Here is a 15,917-nt window from a genome sequence, read left to right as displayed (position 1 = left end):
AAACTGGTACAACCACTATGAAAACAACATGGAGGTTTCTCAAAAAATTAAAAGTAGAACTACCATATGACCCAGCAATTCCACTCCCATGTATGTATCTGGGAAAAAATGAACACTAATTCAAAAACATAAATGCACCCCAATGTTCATAACAGCATCATTTACAATTGCCTATATATGGAAGCAACCTAAGTGTCCACCAACATATGAATGGATAAAGATGTGATATATATATATATATATATATATATATATATATATATACACACACACACACACATACATACAGTAGAATACTATTTAGCAATAAAAAAAGAATAAAAATTTGCCACTTGCAGCAACATGGGTGGACCTAGAGGGTATTATACTAAGTGAAATAAGTCATACTGTATCATATCATTTATATGTAGAATCTAAAAAATAAAACTAACTAGTGAATATCACAAAAAAGAAACAGACACAGATATAGAGAACAAACTAGTGGTTACCAGTGGGAACAAGGAAGAGAGGGGCAAGATAGGGGTAGGGGATGAAATACAAACTATTGGGTATAAAATAAATAAGCTAAAAAGATACATTGTACAACACAGGGAATATAGCCAACATTTTATAATAACTAGAAGTGGATTGTAACCTTTAAAGATTGTGAATCACTATGTTGTACACCTGAAACATATATAATATTGTACAGCAACCATACCTCAATAAAAAAAATAAAATAAACATCCCACAGGTTTTACAATTAAGACATCTGGGCAGGCCCTGTGACTGATCAACAGAATATGGCACCAGAGATGCTGTGCCAGTTTCCAGGCCCTGGTCTCATGATATTGGGAGTTTCCCCTTCCTGCCTCTTGGAGCACATGCTCCTGGGACTCAGCAGCCATGCAATAAGGAAGCCCAAGCAGCTCCTTGAAGAGGATCATGTGGAGAGGAACCAAAGCTCCTGGCCCACAGCCCAGTCGAGCTACCAGTCGATAGGCAACACCCACCTATGTAAGCAAGCCATGTGTGTGAGCCATCCTGAAATGGTCCCTCTACCTCCGGATGAGCCATCCCTACTGAGCCCTGCCCAAATGGCAGATTTCCCAACATAATAAATGACTGCTGTTGCTGTTTGCCAGTGAGTCTTGGCATGGTTTGTTCTGCAGGAGTAGATAATGGGAACACATAGGGTGGAGTCTCTGAGGAGGTGAAATGTCAGCAGAGATCTGAGGGGTGAGAAGAGGTGTAAGGGGTAGAGGAGGGCGCTTCCTGTGAACCATGGACAGTTCAACATGGATCTCCACTTCCTCCCTCTTGAAACCCCACTAAAATGATAGTAAAGATTTTAGAATTGGAATGAATTGATGAGAGATGATCACCTTATCAAGCCAATGATAGTTAAAACCAGAGTAAGGATGGGCATAAAGAACACCCACAAGAAGCAAGCTCAAAACGCCAACAAGCCTGAAGGATTGAAGGTTCTAGGACCCTCTGAAAGCAGAGGTATGCAGTGGCCTGAAGGCAGGAAACTGGTTGAAGGTTTGCATGAGAAGCAATTAGACTCCAGACACTACTTCCTCATCCTCACCCTAGAGCACAAGGAGGCTGCTTCCTGGGGAGGCTGAATCAGAGAACTCTAGACTCAGGGACACGAGGCCCAGTGGAGGTAGGGACACCATAGCAAGACAGGACGTTAAGTGAAAGACCACACACTAAATGATGACACTCAGCCCCTTCTCCCCAGTCAGTCCCAAGAGCACTGGCTGATGATATGAGCCCTCCCCCAACAACCAGAAATAAAAATCAGAGAAAGCGGACGCACCTAAGAGAAAAGCCCCACAGATTCTGAACTGCCGGGGCCTCCATTGGATCACTCTATGGTGTGGCCTCCAGGAAACAAGCCCCACCCACAGGGCCCCAGTCAGCTTTTTGGAGCCTCCTTCTTAGTTAGAGCCAGCCAGGGATCACCAGGCATCAAAAGGAAGACAGAGGCAATGGCACCCATCGTTTCAGGAATTTAGCAAACTGGTTGGCATTATGTCGGCAGCTTGAAATCAGCAGGGATGGAAGTATTTACACCGTGGAAAAAAGCAAACACATCAAATCATGGAAACCTGCACACCAGTGACAGACACTAAAAAACCCAAACCAAATCAAACAAAAACATGGAAAAAAGCAACTCAGAGGCTGGTTTTTGTTCTAAACCTTGTAGTATTATTTGGAATGTTTACATTAAATATCCATGTTACTTTGATAGAGCAAGCACTGTTATAGGGTCCTTCCAGGTTGTACAGACAATACAAGAGATGGCCCCGGGTCAGGTAAGAACCAGGTGTGTGCCAGGAATTGAAAGAGGGGCTGTGTGGCTCGAGCACAGGGACAGAGGGGAGAGGGAGATGAGCCTGGAGAAGTAGGCTGGGACCAGATCATGCTGGGCCCTGTAAGACATGGTGAGGATGGTTGGTTTTATTCTAAGAAAAACAGAAGGTCGTTTCAGGGTTTTGAGCAGGGGAGCGACAGGGATTCATTTACTTTTCTTAAAGATCTTTCCAGCTGCTGTGTGCCAGTGAGCTGAAATGGTGGCAGCAGTGCAGGAGGGAAGAGGTGAGAGTAGAGATATATTTTGGAGGCCGGATGTTCGGAATTCACAGAATTTAATCTCCTTTTGCAGACAGGGAAACTGGGGCTTAGACTGATCCGTTAAGGATCTCACAGCTAGAAATGAGTGGGATTCAAACACAGTTCTCCAAGCTCAAGGCCCTGGTCTCTCCCATGCACAGAGGGAAGGGTGCAGCCCCACATTCCGCCAGGACCCCAGCAGGAGAGGAAAAACCCAGTTCAGCTGTGGACTCAAAATCTTTAAAACATGCGCCCTCTTTTTTTTTTTTTTTTTTTTTTTTTTTTTTTTTGCAATACGCGGGCCTCGCACTGTTGTGGCCTCTCCTGTTGCGGAGCACAGGCTCCGGATGCGCAGGCTCAGCGGCCATGGCTCACGGGCCCAGCTGCTCCGCGGCATGTGGGATCTTCCTGGACCGGGGCACGAACCCGTGTCCCCTGCATCGGCAGACGGACTCTCAACCACTGCGCCACCAGGGAAGCCCAACATGCGCCCTCTTTGACCCAGTAATCTAACTAACCTAAAATAAAGAAACTTTTTGCAGAAAGTTGTTCATCACAAGCCATTATTTCTGACCTTGGAAAATGGAAGTAACCTAAACATGAAACACAAGCAAATGCTTAAAAAAATGTGGCCGAGCCCTTGGCAGAACGTGTGGCAGCCATTTGACATCGTGGTGATGAACAGTAAGAGCTGCCATGTAAGGAACAGCTACGACGTGCCAGACTCTGGCCCGGGTGCTATGTAACACTCACAGGAGACTTAAGGGTAGAAGCCATTATACCCACTTTACACATGGGGAAACTAAAGCTCAGAGAGGTGAAGAGCCTTACTTGAGTTTACAGAGCTGAGAAGCTGCAGAGCTGCGCTGGGCAATTCACTGCCCTTCCCTGAGCCTATTTCCTCATCTGTAGATGGGAATGATACCTCCAATAAGTGATAAGTTGGGGGGGGGCGGCGAATGAGAATAGAAGGTGCCAGCTCAGTGCCTGGCACACAGTAGGTGCTCAGCAAATGCAAATCCCTTCCTTGTGCACCTTGTGGGGCCATCTTCACTTTATGACTGCTACTCCCAGTGTGGTCACCACAGAAACCGCTCCCGTCTCTCCCTTGTGCCCATGATCCTGCCCATGCCCTGAGACTGAGTGTAGAGGTCAAGAACAGGGCAGGGCTGCGTGTGGATGACACCAAGGACTGTATTTCTGGGTCATCACGTGCAGCGGGACTCTAGCCAGTGCCCCTGGGGAAGTGGCTGTGAAAACTGTTGGTTTGCCAAGGTCTCCAAAGATGATAGCTGGGGACAGCCCACATGCTGGACAGCAGGGCTATGCTCAGCCAGGTTGGGAAGTGCAGATGGACCCGCTTCCTGGGAGGAATTAATAAGCCCTCAGTCCTCAGAATCACGTGTGCTGAGCCACAGTCCTCAGTGAGACGACGACTGTGCTGTGGGGATGGCAATGCCGTGAGAGGTGCTGGCGCGATGGAGTTGGGGTCCAGAGAGAGCAGTTTGGTTAGGGGTAGGGATGGCAGAGGGCATGGAAGCAGTGATGGCGGTGGGGATGAGGTGGGGGTGGACGCAACAGTGATGTTCGTGATGATGCGGGTGGGGATGCAGATGGAGCTGGTGGTGCTGATGGTGGGGTGGAGATGATGATGGTGGTGGTGGGCTGATAGCGGAGATGCAGATGGAGCTGGGCTCCATTGATGCTGATAGGCTGCTGGCATCCACTGTGTGAGCAAAATCCAGGACACTTAACACTGGCCGGATGTAGCTAGCCCTGGCACCCCCTTGGGGTGTGATCTTGGACCTAATACCCTCACCTCTTTTGCTCCCTCGCTTTCCCTCCTTTAGAGGTGAATCAGCAGCCATAGGACTATTGGACACTTAAGTGTGCGGCCACATGCCAGCTGTACTCCTCACCAAGTCAAAGTGCAGTAGGGAAGACAGGAGACTCCTGTCCTGGGATCCAGTCCCCAGGGGAAGGGAGCAGGCACGATGGCCGAGTGCTGTGGCTGGAACTTTGCACCCATTACCACTGATTCCTCAGCACACTGTGGTCCCGGATGGGAAGGGACGCGACCCAGTGAGTAACGGGGTCAGAACTCAGAGCAGGATGTCTGTGCTCTCTCCTGCCAGGCTTCTGGTTTTCTCTTCCTCTTTGGCCAGACTCTCCCACAGGCCATGCAGAGCCCCCAGGGTCGAGATGGGGGCAGAACAGCCTTAACCACGGGCTTCATTCTGCAGGGTCCCTGAGGCCTCCACCTCCAGGCCCCCTTCCCCCACCCAGCTCTACCCATCACTCATCAAAGTTTCTCTGACTCCCCCCTCCCATTCTCATGGGGCCTCAAGATGCCTGTGACGCTTACTCAGAACAGCATGATGACCTTTGTTGTTCTGTGTGAGGCACACGGAGTCTTTTACCTGCATCAAACCCTCACCGTCCCCCGGGAAGGAAGAGAGGGCTGAGTCCCAGGGAAGCTCAGGCTCCTGTTCAACACGCCATGCCCGGGGCAGAGCCGGGACACCACCCCGCTGCCTGCTGGTCCAGCGCTCTTTCTCACTGCCTCGCCCCAGCCCTGGGTTTCACGCAATCTTGCCTCCTCCTTGTCACAAAAACTTTTATAAACACACACTCATTTGATCATAATGAGGCCAAAGTTCTACAGTCAGAGCATCATCCTCTGGATTCGGTCACCTGAGAAAGATGCACAGAGCCCATGTGAGCTGGGGAAGGCTCAGGCTGAACCTGCCCCACCAGTGAGCCTGCCCACGTCACCAGGCTCGGCCACTCCCAAGCTCAAACCTCCGCCATGGCTCCCACTGGCTGCGGAAGCCACTTCCTGTCCCTCTGCTTGGCAAGCTAGGGCCTCACAGCTGCTGAGTCTCTTCCCACACAAGCTGTTCTTCCCCTTCTGTGGCCAATGGGCATTGATTGCTCCTGTTCTCAGTACACAGCCTGTTTTCCTGCCTCCAGACATTTGCCTATGCCCTCCCCTCTGCCCAGAACACCTTCCCTAGTCTTCTGCATATGTGCAAATTCTCTCTATCCTCCAAGGCCAGGTCAGGTGTGGAGCCAAATTCAGGCATTGGTGGCCCCTCCACTGGCCCCTAAGCTCCTGGTACGCCAGCAGGGGCAAGGAACAGAGCGAGCACCAATGAACAAGAAGTGAATGGAGTAAAATAGATAACCAGCAAGGACCTACTGTACAGCACAGGGAACTATACTCAATATTTTGTGATAACCTATAAGGGAAAAAATCTGAAAAAAGAATATATGTATAACTGAATCACTTTGCTGTACACCTGAAACTAACAACATTGAAAATACTATTAAACTGAAGAAGAAGAAGAAGAAGAAGAAGAAGAAGAAGAAGAAGAAGAAGAAGAAGAAGAAGAAGAAGAAGAAGAAGAAGAAGAAGAAGAAGGAGAAGAAGGAGAAGAAGGAGGAGAAGAAGAAGAAGAAGAAGAAGAAGAAGACAAAGAAGAAGAAGGAGAAGAAGAAGAAGGAGAAGAAGAAGAAAAAGAAGGAGAAGGAGAAGAAGAGGAAGAAGAAGAAGAAGAAGAAGAAGAAGAAGAAGAAGAAGAAGAAGAAGAAGAAGAAGAAGAAGAAGAAGGAGAAGGAGAAGGAGAAGGAGAAGGAGAAGGAGAAGAAGAAGAAGAAGAAAGAGAAGGAGAAGGAGGAGAAGGAGAAGGAGAAGAAGAAAAGAAGAAGAAGAAGAAGGAGAAGAAGAAGAAGAAGGAGAAGAAGGAGAAGGAGGGCTTCCCTGGTGGCGCAGTGGTTGAGAGTCCGCCTGCCGATGCAGGGGACACGGGTTCATGCCCCGGTCTGGGAGGATCCCACATGCCGCGGAGCGGCTGGGCCCGTGAGCCATGGCCGCTGAGCCTGCACGTCCGGAGCCTGTGCTCCGCAACGGGAGAGGCCACAACAGTGAGAGGCCCGCGTACCGCAAAAAAAAAAAAAAAAGAAGGAGAAGAAGGAGAAGAAAAAGAAGAAGAAGAAGGAGAAGGAAAAGGAGAAGAAGGGGGAGAAGAAGAAGGAGAGAAGAGGAGGGGAGGGGGAGGGAGAGGGGGAGAAGTGAATGGAGTTGCCCATGGGCTATACTGGGGAAGGGACCCGACAGGGCCGAGGCCAGTCCCTTCCCCAGGGCTCCGTCGTGCCAGGCAGCCCTAGGCCAAGGCATGGGAGTGAAGGAGGCATGGCTTTCTCCAGGCCCCAGTCCCTGCACAGCTGAGCCCTGGGGCTCTGCTTTGCTCCTCTCTGACTCTCAGTTTGTCTCCTGAAAAATGAGACTATCTACATTCTAGAAACTACAGCTTCTTTTCCCCCAAGCCCCCTCTCCCAAGCTCTCTCTACACTTCCCCTTTCCCAGCCCTCAAAAAGTGCTTGGGGAAGGCTCAAAAAGGATGCAGAGGGCTTCCCTGGTGGCACAGTGGTTGAGAGTCCGCCTGCCGATGCAGGGGACACGGGTTCGTGCCCCAGTCCGGGAAGATCCCACGTGCCGCGGAGCAGCTGGGCCCGTGAGCCATGGCCACTGAGCCTGCGCGTCCAGAGCCTGTGCTCTGCAACGGGAGAGGCCACAGCAGTGAGAGGCCCGCGTACCGCAAAAAAAAAAAAAAAAAAGTATGCAGAGGTGAATTAGAGTGGCTCTGGCCCCCACCCCATGAGACATGCAGGCCCTTGGGCCTGTCCCTTTGGGAGGGGCCTACCCACCCGCTGCGGCAGCCACAGTTCTCAACAGCCCATGGCTCCAAGACTTTCTAGAATTCGGAGGCACTGGGAGTGTGGACCCTAGGACTGCTCAGGGCCTCCAGGAGGGTCAGAGAGGGAGGTGGCCCTCCCCACCCATGGGCCCCCTGCAGGCAGGCTCAGCCACCAGCCACTCCGCCACTTCCAACTGACCACAAACTCTCACTTCTGCTTTCTCGCCTTCTTGTTTACTTCTCACAGTTGTTTCCCGGCTGTAGGAATTATCATTCCCGGGTCCAGGTGAAGAAACTGAGGCTCAGAGAAGCTCAGAGAGGGATGGCCCAGAGGAAGAGGCAGAGTGTTAGACCCAGACAGGCTCCCAAACCAGGAGCCCCTGGGCCAGCCTTGGTCTGGGCTCCACTTGATGTCACCAGGGCCCTGGGGCCCCTCCAGTCCCATCCCCAGGCTGCTTCCCTGGCAAACAGACATGGAGTCAAATGATCCGGAGTTTGGATTGCCGCATTTCACTTACCCCAGGCAAGCCCTTATCCTCCTGGCCTCAGTTTCCCCCCTGAGAATAGGGTGTGGATAAGAACCAGAGTCCACACACTGGTCACAGCCTGTTTCCATAAGTTGGATCTCAGTGTTCCCCAGGCCCCTGCTTTTGTGCCTGGTGCCCCAACCCAGCAGTCCCTGCCTCAGGGAAGAGGCCCAGGCCCGGCTCAGCTCTCAGCCAAGTCTCCACCTGGTACCCCAGGGCAAAGAGATGCGTCGGGGCCTGGGAATGTGCCAGAGCTGGGGGCCACCTGTAGTGAGTCCCAACTAGACACTTCCTAGTCTGGGCCGAGGAGGCACCGGACTTCATTACTGACCACAGGCCAAACTGCTCTGGGGCTCTCCAGCGTCTTTCCTGCACTATTACCCTCCCCGTTCTAGAGATGAGGAAACTGAGGCCCAGAAGAGTTATGGAGCCCACCCAAAGTCAGGATGGAGCTGGGCTCTGAACCCAAGCAGCTGGGGTTGGAGCCCAGTCCTTTCTCTTTGAGCTCTGGAGCCCCCTGGCTCAGCCACCCTGTCTTCCCCCATTCAGGCTTCCCGTGAAAGGGGCCGAGGCATGTGAATTCATTTTTCTAGGGCACCTGCCTCCCTTCTGTCGTGAGAAGAAACCTCATTGGATCCAAATCGCCCAAGGCCTTAGAAGGAAAGGGAGCCATCGGAAACTTGGGAATAGGTATTACTAGCCTCACACTGCAAGAGACACTGAGGCCTTGCGGCCAGGCTGGGACTCACTCCAGGTCCGCTCAGTGCTTGCTCCCTCCTCCCAGCACTCCCACCCAACTGTGGGGGAGACCCCCGGAGCACTCCGTGGCCCCAACGACCCTACTCGGTCCCTACCCCCGACCAGGAGACCCCACGCCCCTGCTGCAGAGGAGCTGTGCCCTCCCTACCTGTGCCCCGGAAGGGGCCCTGGAGGCAGATGATGAGCCCTGCGGCACAGGTGGGAACCTTCTGGGGCCTGCGGTGGTGCGGCCAGCAGACTTTGACACCACCTCCGCCTCCCCTGAGCAATCATTAACCCTGAGAGAGACCACACCTCCTGGGATGGGAAGGACTCCTCAGGAGGCCCGGACCACAGCTGAGGAGAGGGCAGGAGGGCAGGATCAAGGTGACAGTCCCTGTGCTCCCAGGCCTGGAGGCCTAGGTCACAGGAGCCAGGGTCTGGCAGAACCGAGCCCAGAGAATGTGGGAACCAGGCCCAGCCCTGGGGCAGGCGGGAGGCAGGGAGGGTGAGCCCTCCATCGCTTCCTTGCTACAAGAGTCTTCCGTGGCAGAGGACCTGTGAGGAAGGTGAGAAAGGCAATAGGTCAGGGAAGGGAACTAGTAAAATAGTGTAATAATCAAACACGAGGTCTTCACTGAGGAGTGAAGGCAACCTTGATTGTTCCCCCCCTTTGAAGCCCTCAGAGGGTATCTACCCCCCCACCCAGGAGCTCATCCACCCTCAAGCTGGCTTTAAATATCTTCCCAGAGCCCACGGCCTCCCAGCAGAGGCCGAACCCCCAACTCTTCCTCCAGTCTCAGGCCCAACCATCCCCATGTTGACATAGGAGAAAGGGGATCTCAAGTTCTTGGGGCTGGGAGGCCTGGGGAAGTCACTGCCCCTCTCTGAGCCACGTTGCCTGTGTCTGGACCATGGGGCACTGGGTCCTCTCGCACCAGAGGCCAGTGAGGGTGGCCAGGGAGACACCCAGCCCAGGATGGGCACTCAGGGAGGCCTGGAACAACCAAAAGAGATCATGAGATGCAAATACGCTCTCAGCTCCGGGGAAGTCCTAGGGGAGGATGTCCTTGTGCCTCCTGAGTGGAGTTGGAATCGGCATTTATTGAGCACCTACGGTGTGCTTTACCTCATGGTCTCTCTGATGTCTGACATTGCCCAGGAGAGGCAGGTTCCATTATAACCATGCCTACGCTACAGAGAAGTGTCATGGGGCTCAGAGAGGGGAAGTGACCGTAAGCCAGGAACCAACTCTGACCACAGCACCAAGGCCCTGCAATGAGGGAAGAGTCCTCCTTGCTCACCTCAGCCCTCCCCATTTCTCCTCACCCAGTGGGGCCTCCTCCACACTTCCTCCTGCCCACCCCCTGTTCTGGCCACCTAGCAGCTCTCCTCGCTTCCCTGGTAACAACACCCAGTTTTCCTTTGGGGAACTTCCTCACCCCTCCTTCTCCTTACCCCATGGGGTGCATGTGATGAGCCCTGACCAGTCCGGCACAGCATCCCCCTGGCCAGAACTGCTGGTTTGAGTTTGGGCATGTGACCAAAGCTGGGTCAGTTAGAACCAGTGGGACTCAAATAAAGGACTTTTGTTGGAACTGCTGAGAATGAGAACCTCGTTGCTCCCCACTGGGATGTCCAAGCTGTGAGAAAGTGACTTCCAACAGCTGTCTGTCTTACTACCATGAGGGAAAGATCTACAGAGAAATAATCCAAGACTGAGTAAAGCAGAGCTGAGAAATGGAGACACGTGGACTTCTGAAGACTTTGTGTGAGCCCCTAGATGTAGCCACACCTGAAGCCATCACCACCAGACTCTTCCATTATTGAAACAATACATTCATTTTTTTTGCTAGGTCTGGTTGAATTAGTCTGTCCTGACTACAATGCCCCTCAGGCAGGAAGTTCCTCATCCCTATACCACCCGACCCAGATGCTAAGGATGGGGCACAGAGTTAGGGTAAGAGAGGCCAGAGTTTGAACTTGGCTTGGCCATCTCCCTGTTAAGCCTCCTGGAGTTCTCACTTCTCCCTGTAGCATGATATTGGACATCTTCATTCATAACTTAGAGAAAATAATATTCCTTACTTCACAGGATTCTTGTAAGGATACAACCAGATCACTGAGATACTGTTCCTGGCATGAGGACTGGCACATAGCAAGGACAACACCCACCAATTGTTTGAGCTCCCAGGGCATTGAATCCATAGCTTGCTCAGGACACATGTCCACTGTCTTGTCATCATCCTGGGTGGCCCTCTCCTCATGGCAGGTGCCACACCTGACTTACACTCAATAGATATATGTATCAGGTAGTTACAATATGCCAGGCACTTTAAAAGAATGTTTGTTTCCTAAACCTTCAATTTTTTTTTTTTTTTGCGGTACGCGGGCCTCTCACTGTTTTGGCCTCTCCCGTTGCAGAGCACAGGCTCCGGACGCGCAGGCTCAGCGGCCATGGCTCACGGGCCCAGCCGCTCCACGGCATGTGGGATCTTCCCGGACCGGGACACGAACCCGTGTCCCCTGCATCAGCAGGTGGACTCTCAACCACTGCGCCACCAGGGAAGCCCTAAACCTTCAATTTTAAAACAGATTATCAAAATATATATGCTGCGTGTATACCTGTGTTCATAGCAGCGTTATTCACAATAGCTAAAACGTGGAAGCAACCCAAACGTCCATTGACGGATGGATGAGCAAAATGTGGTCTATACGCACAATAGAATATTAGTCAGCCTTAAAAAGGAAGGGAATTCTGACACATGCTACAAATGCTATAAATGAACCTCATTACGCTAAGTGAAACAAGTCAGTCACCGAAAGACAAAAATTGATTCCACTTATGGGAGCTACTTAGAGTAGTCAAAATTATAGATAGAAAGGAAAATGGTAGTTACCAGGGGCTGGAGGAGGGAGGAATGGGGAGTAATTATTTAATGGATACAGACTTTCAGTTTTGCAAGATGAAATAAGTTCTGGAGACAGATGGCAGAGATGTTTGCACAGCAATATGAGTGTACTTAATACCACTGAACTGTACATTTGAAAATGGTTAAGATGGTAAACTTTATGTTATATATTTTACCACTATTTTTTAAAATTAGAAAAATTATGTGCTACAACAAGCTTAAAAAGTGAAGAAACCTGGATGAAAGGAAAACAAATGAGAAAAACGAGGAAAATTTAAGCCTGAGTAGAGTCCATAACATATTTAAATATTTGCCTTGAAGTTCTCGATAAATGTCAGAGGTGGGCCATGAATTGGGTTCTGAGCTTCCCAGCAGGCAAGGCAAAGAGGGAAACAGGATCTGGGATCCATTAAGTTCAGCATCCTTGCAACAGAGACCGGGGGTGGAAGAGAGAGAGAGGAATCGTGAGCCAGGATCTGGGAGCTATGGTGCAATTCCTAATACCTAAGGGGTGTTTCCTCTTGTGTGTCTCCAAGGAAAGGATGCTGCAGGAGGTTGGATGGCACTTGACATGGCTATTACAACGTAGCTGTCAAGAGATCAGGTTCAGGGTCGGGTCTGGGTTCAATTGTAGTGAGGCAAGTTACAGAATCTCTCTAAGCCTCAATTTCCTCATCTGTAAATTATGGGTTATGTATGAAACCTACCTCAGAAGGTGGTGGTAAGGATAAATGAAGTCATGCACTTAAAGTCCCGAGCACAGTGACTAACACAGAGTGAAGGCTCATGGAATATTAGCTTTGTAGAGGTGTGGTGGGATCACTGGTGGCTTAACTGCTAGGCGGAGAGGTAGGCAACACTGCCCAAAGCTCCAGGCTCCAGGCCCACTGCAGACCAAGGGAGCTAGCCTGGTCTCTCTGCCCAGGACCGGGTAGGGCAGACCCCAACCTAAGGCCCTGCTCTCCCTCCCTGCTCTGACCGCTGGGGCCAACAGCTCTGGATCACTGCTCCAATGCCCACAGAGCATGTCCTGGCCTGCCCAGACCTTTGGTCAGTGTGTGGATGAGCCAGGTGTGGCCAGATGGTGCCATAACCATCTCAAGGGGCACGTGTCTGCCTGCCACAGGGCGGCCTGAAAAGCTCACTGGGCTCTGGGCTGTGATGATCCAGGTCTGAGTCACAGATCCAGACCCAGAGTCAGTTTTGGGTACTGGCAGACAGCCAGGCACACAGTAGGGCTAAGAGGCCAGAATGTGGACTCAGATGACGTGGGTCCTAATCATCTCCCTACCGCTTACCCACTGGGAACTTGGGCAAGGGAGTTCATCTCCCTGACCCTCAAAGTCCTCATCTGTAAAATGGGCACAACAGCAAAAACCAACTCATAGGTTTGTTATAAAGATGAAGCAGGTAACATGGTAAAGCACCAGCACAGGGCAAGTGATAAAGAGGTGCGCACCTGAGGTAGCAATTCAGACACACATCAGGGATCCTTCGTAGCCACTGTCTCAGGGGTGTGGTTTTTTAAAGTTTTGATCAGAAAAACTTCTCGTTGCTTGTCTTTGCTGGCAACCTACTGTGTGCACTCACTATGTGCTCAGAAATTGACCAAGCTGAAATCAAGTCCTCACTTGCCCTCTGACCAGCTGTATGATGTCCGACAAGTCACTCACCTCTGAGCTGCCACTTCTTCATCAGCAACATGGAGACACCACCCCTCCCCCACAGCGTGCAGCTTCAGAGGTGACCTGGAGAGCCTGGGCTGAGTGTGGCTCTTTTTTTGTGCATGTGTCTGATCCCTCCTCAACCTTCCAGTCATCCCTCCCTGTTGCACACGGCTTTGCAGAGTAAAAGTTTCTTTCATCGCTCTGTCTTACAGCTGAGGGACCAGCCCAAGAGGAGCCCCTTGGTGTCAGAGACTCACAACCTCCCACCTTAGAAAGAACTTGGGGACCTATAAGACCAACTCCTCACCTCCCCCCAGACCACTGAGCCCCTTCCCAGGGCACACAGTCCCTCTAAAGAACCCCTTCCAAGGGGCTGTTCTACCATGGCTTGCACACCTCCAGTGATGGGGAGCTCACCTCATCCCACGACCTCCAGTCCATGGTCACAACTGTATTTGTTTTATTGAGTTGAGAGCTGCCCAGCCACTTCCACGGGGCTGGACTTTCGGGAGCACCAGGCCCCACTTCCCCACTCTGCTCTGGGACAACTCCCCCAGGGCCTTCCCTCGGGCTTTTCCCATCACTCCCCACCACCACCATCCCAGGCCCGCGTTGCGGCCAGGCAGACCTGGGTTCCCATTCCAGCTCTGTCCCTTCCTGGCTGTGTGCCCTAGGGCAAACCACTCTCCACTTCTGAGCCTCAGTTTCCACATCAGGAAAATAGGGGGAAGTGAAATAACATGTGCTTGTTTTCTGTCAGTCCAATTCGTGGAGCTCTGAGATGGAACAGGCCTCTGAGCCCTCTAGAAATGCAACCTGGTGTCACACGGCCCTCCTGGGGCCACCTGCCACTTCTGTGTCCATTCAACAGACAGGGGCTTACTGCTCACCTTGGCCAGGCACTGTGCTTGGCGGTGGGCACTGGTGGGGTGGGGATGAGCATCCCTGACCCCACTGAGGGAGACTGTATGAGAGCAGAGTAGGCCAGGCCAAGAGAAAGGAAAGGGAAGCCCAGGCAGATGGAACAGGGTGTCCAAACCCCACTGTGGAAAGAACTGGGCCCTCGGGGGAACTGAAAGACCAAGGTGGCTGGAACTCAGGGGTCATTTGTTCAAAGGATTGGGTTTCAAAAACTACTGTACATTCATACAATGAATTACTAGCCAGCAAGTTAAAAAACAAACACAACAAAACGAAAACAAAAAACCAAAAAACTTACCTGTGCTCATTGCAGTATTATTCACAATAGCCAAGACTTGAAAACAACCTAAGTGTCCAGCAATGGATGAATGGATAAAGAAACTGTGAGATATATATATGTATATATATATACACACACACAATGGAATATTATTCAGCCATAAAAAATAAAGAAATCTTGCCATTTGTGACCATATGGATGGTCCTGGAGGGCACCTTGCTGAGTGACATAAGCCAGATAGAGAAAGACAAGCACTGCATGATCTCACTTATGTGTAGACCTTTTTTTTTTTTTTAAAGTCAAATACATAGAAACAGGTTGTAGAATGGTGTTCGCCAGGAGCTGTGGGCTGTGGGAAACTGGGAGGTGTTGCTCAAAAGACACAAACTTTCAGTTATAAGATGAGTAAGTTCTGGGGATCTAATGTACAGCCAGGTGACTATAGTTAACAGTACTGTATCTACCTTTTTTTCTTAAATAAATTTATTTATTTTTATTTATTTATTTTTGGCTGTGTTTGGTCTTCGTTGCTGCATGCGGGCTTTCTCTAGTTGTGGCAAGCGGGGGGCACTCTTCGCCATGGTGCATAGGCTTCTCATTGCGGTGGCCTCTCTTGTTGTGGAGCACCAGCTCTAGGCACACAGGCTTCAGTAGTTGTGGCACATGAGCTTAGTCGCTCCATGGCATGTGGGATCTTCATGGACCAGGTCTCAAACCCGTATCCCCTGCATTGTCAGGTGGATTCTCAACCTCTGGGCCACCAGGGAAGCCCTGGATCTATCTTATACTTGAAAGTCGCTATGAGAGTAGACCTTTTTTTTTTTTTTTTTTTTTTTTTTTTTGTGGTACGTGGGCCTCCCACTGCTGTGGCTTCTCCCGTTGCGGAGCACAGGTTCCGGACGCGCAGGCTCAGCGGCCATGGCTCACGGGCCCAGCCGCTCCGCGGCACGTGGGATCCTCCCAGACCGGGGCACGAACCCGCGTTCTCTGCATCGGCAGGCGGACTCTCAACCACTGCGCCACCAGGGAAGCCCCCGAGAGTAGACCTTTAATGTTCTCACTAAAACAACAACAAAGTGCCAACTGTGTAGGTGAAGGATGTGTTAACTAACCTTATCTTGAGAAACATTTTTCAATACATACATGTATCAAATAATATTGTACACCTTAAACTTACGCAATGTTATATGTCACTTAGATCTCAATAAAGCTGGGGGCAAAAAAAAGGACAGACTACTGATACACACCACAGGTTGGATCTCAAAAAACATGATGCAGAATGAAAGAAGGCAGTATTTATACAGTCAGCCATGCCATTGACATGAAGTTCTAAACATGAAAAACAAATCTATAGTGATAGGAAACAGATCGATAGTTATGACTGGAGTAAATTGACTCGAAGGGAGTGAGAGGAAACTTTCTGGAGTGATGAAAAATTTCTAGATCTTGATTGGATTTTAGTTATACAGAGGTATACATTTATGAAGAATGCACTAAGCTATACATGTAAGATTTGTTTATTTTACTGTAGAGTTACAAAGTATACCCTAAATTAGGCTTTAATGTAG

The 15,917-nt window shown here is 50.7% G+C and overlaps 1 protein-coding gene across 1 annotated transcript in view; it reads right to left on the bottom strand.

The window, feature by feature from the left end:
- Positions 1 to 8,909, bottom strand: part of CDHR2 (cadherin related family member 2) — a 40,291-nt gene extending 31,382 nt beyond the window's left edge. The window contains exon 1 of the mRNA XM_081233715.1: positions 8,739 to 8,909. The gene's annotated coding sequence lies outside the window, so the exon portion shown is untranslated. The remainder of the gene's footprint in view (positions 1 to 8,738) is intronic.
- Positions 8,910 to 15,917: the final 7,008 nt, after the last annotated feature.

This window comes from Mesoplodon bidens (assembly GCF_964165515.1).
Source record: "Mesoplodon bidens genome assembly, chromosome: 4".
NCBI lineage: Eukaryota > Metazoa > Chordata > Mammalia > Artiodactyla > Ziphiidae > Mesoplodon > Mesoplodon bidens.
The sequence above is the reverse complement of the archived record's forward strand: the minus strand, read 5'-3'. Positions and strand labels throughout refer to the sequence as shown.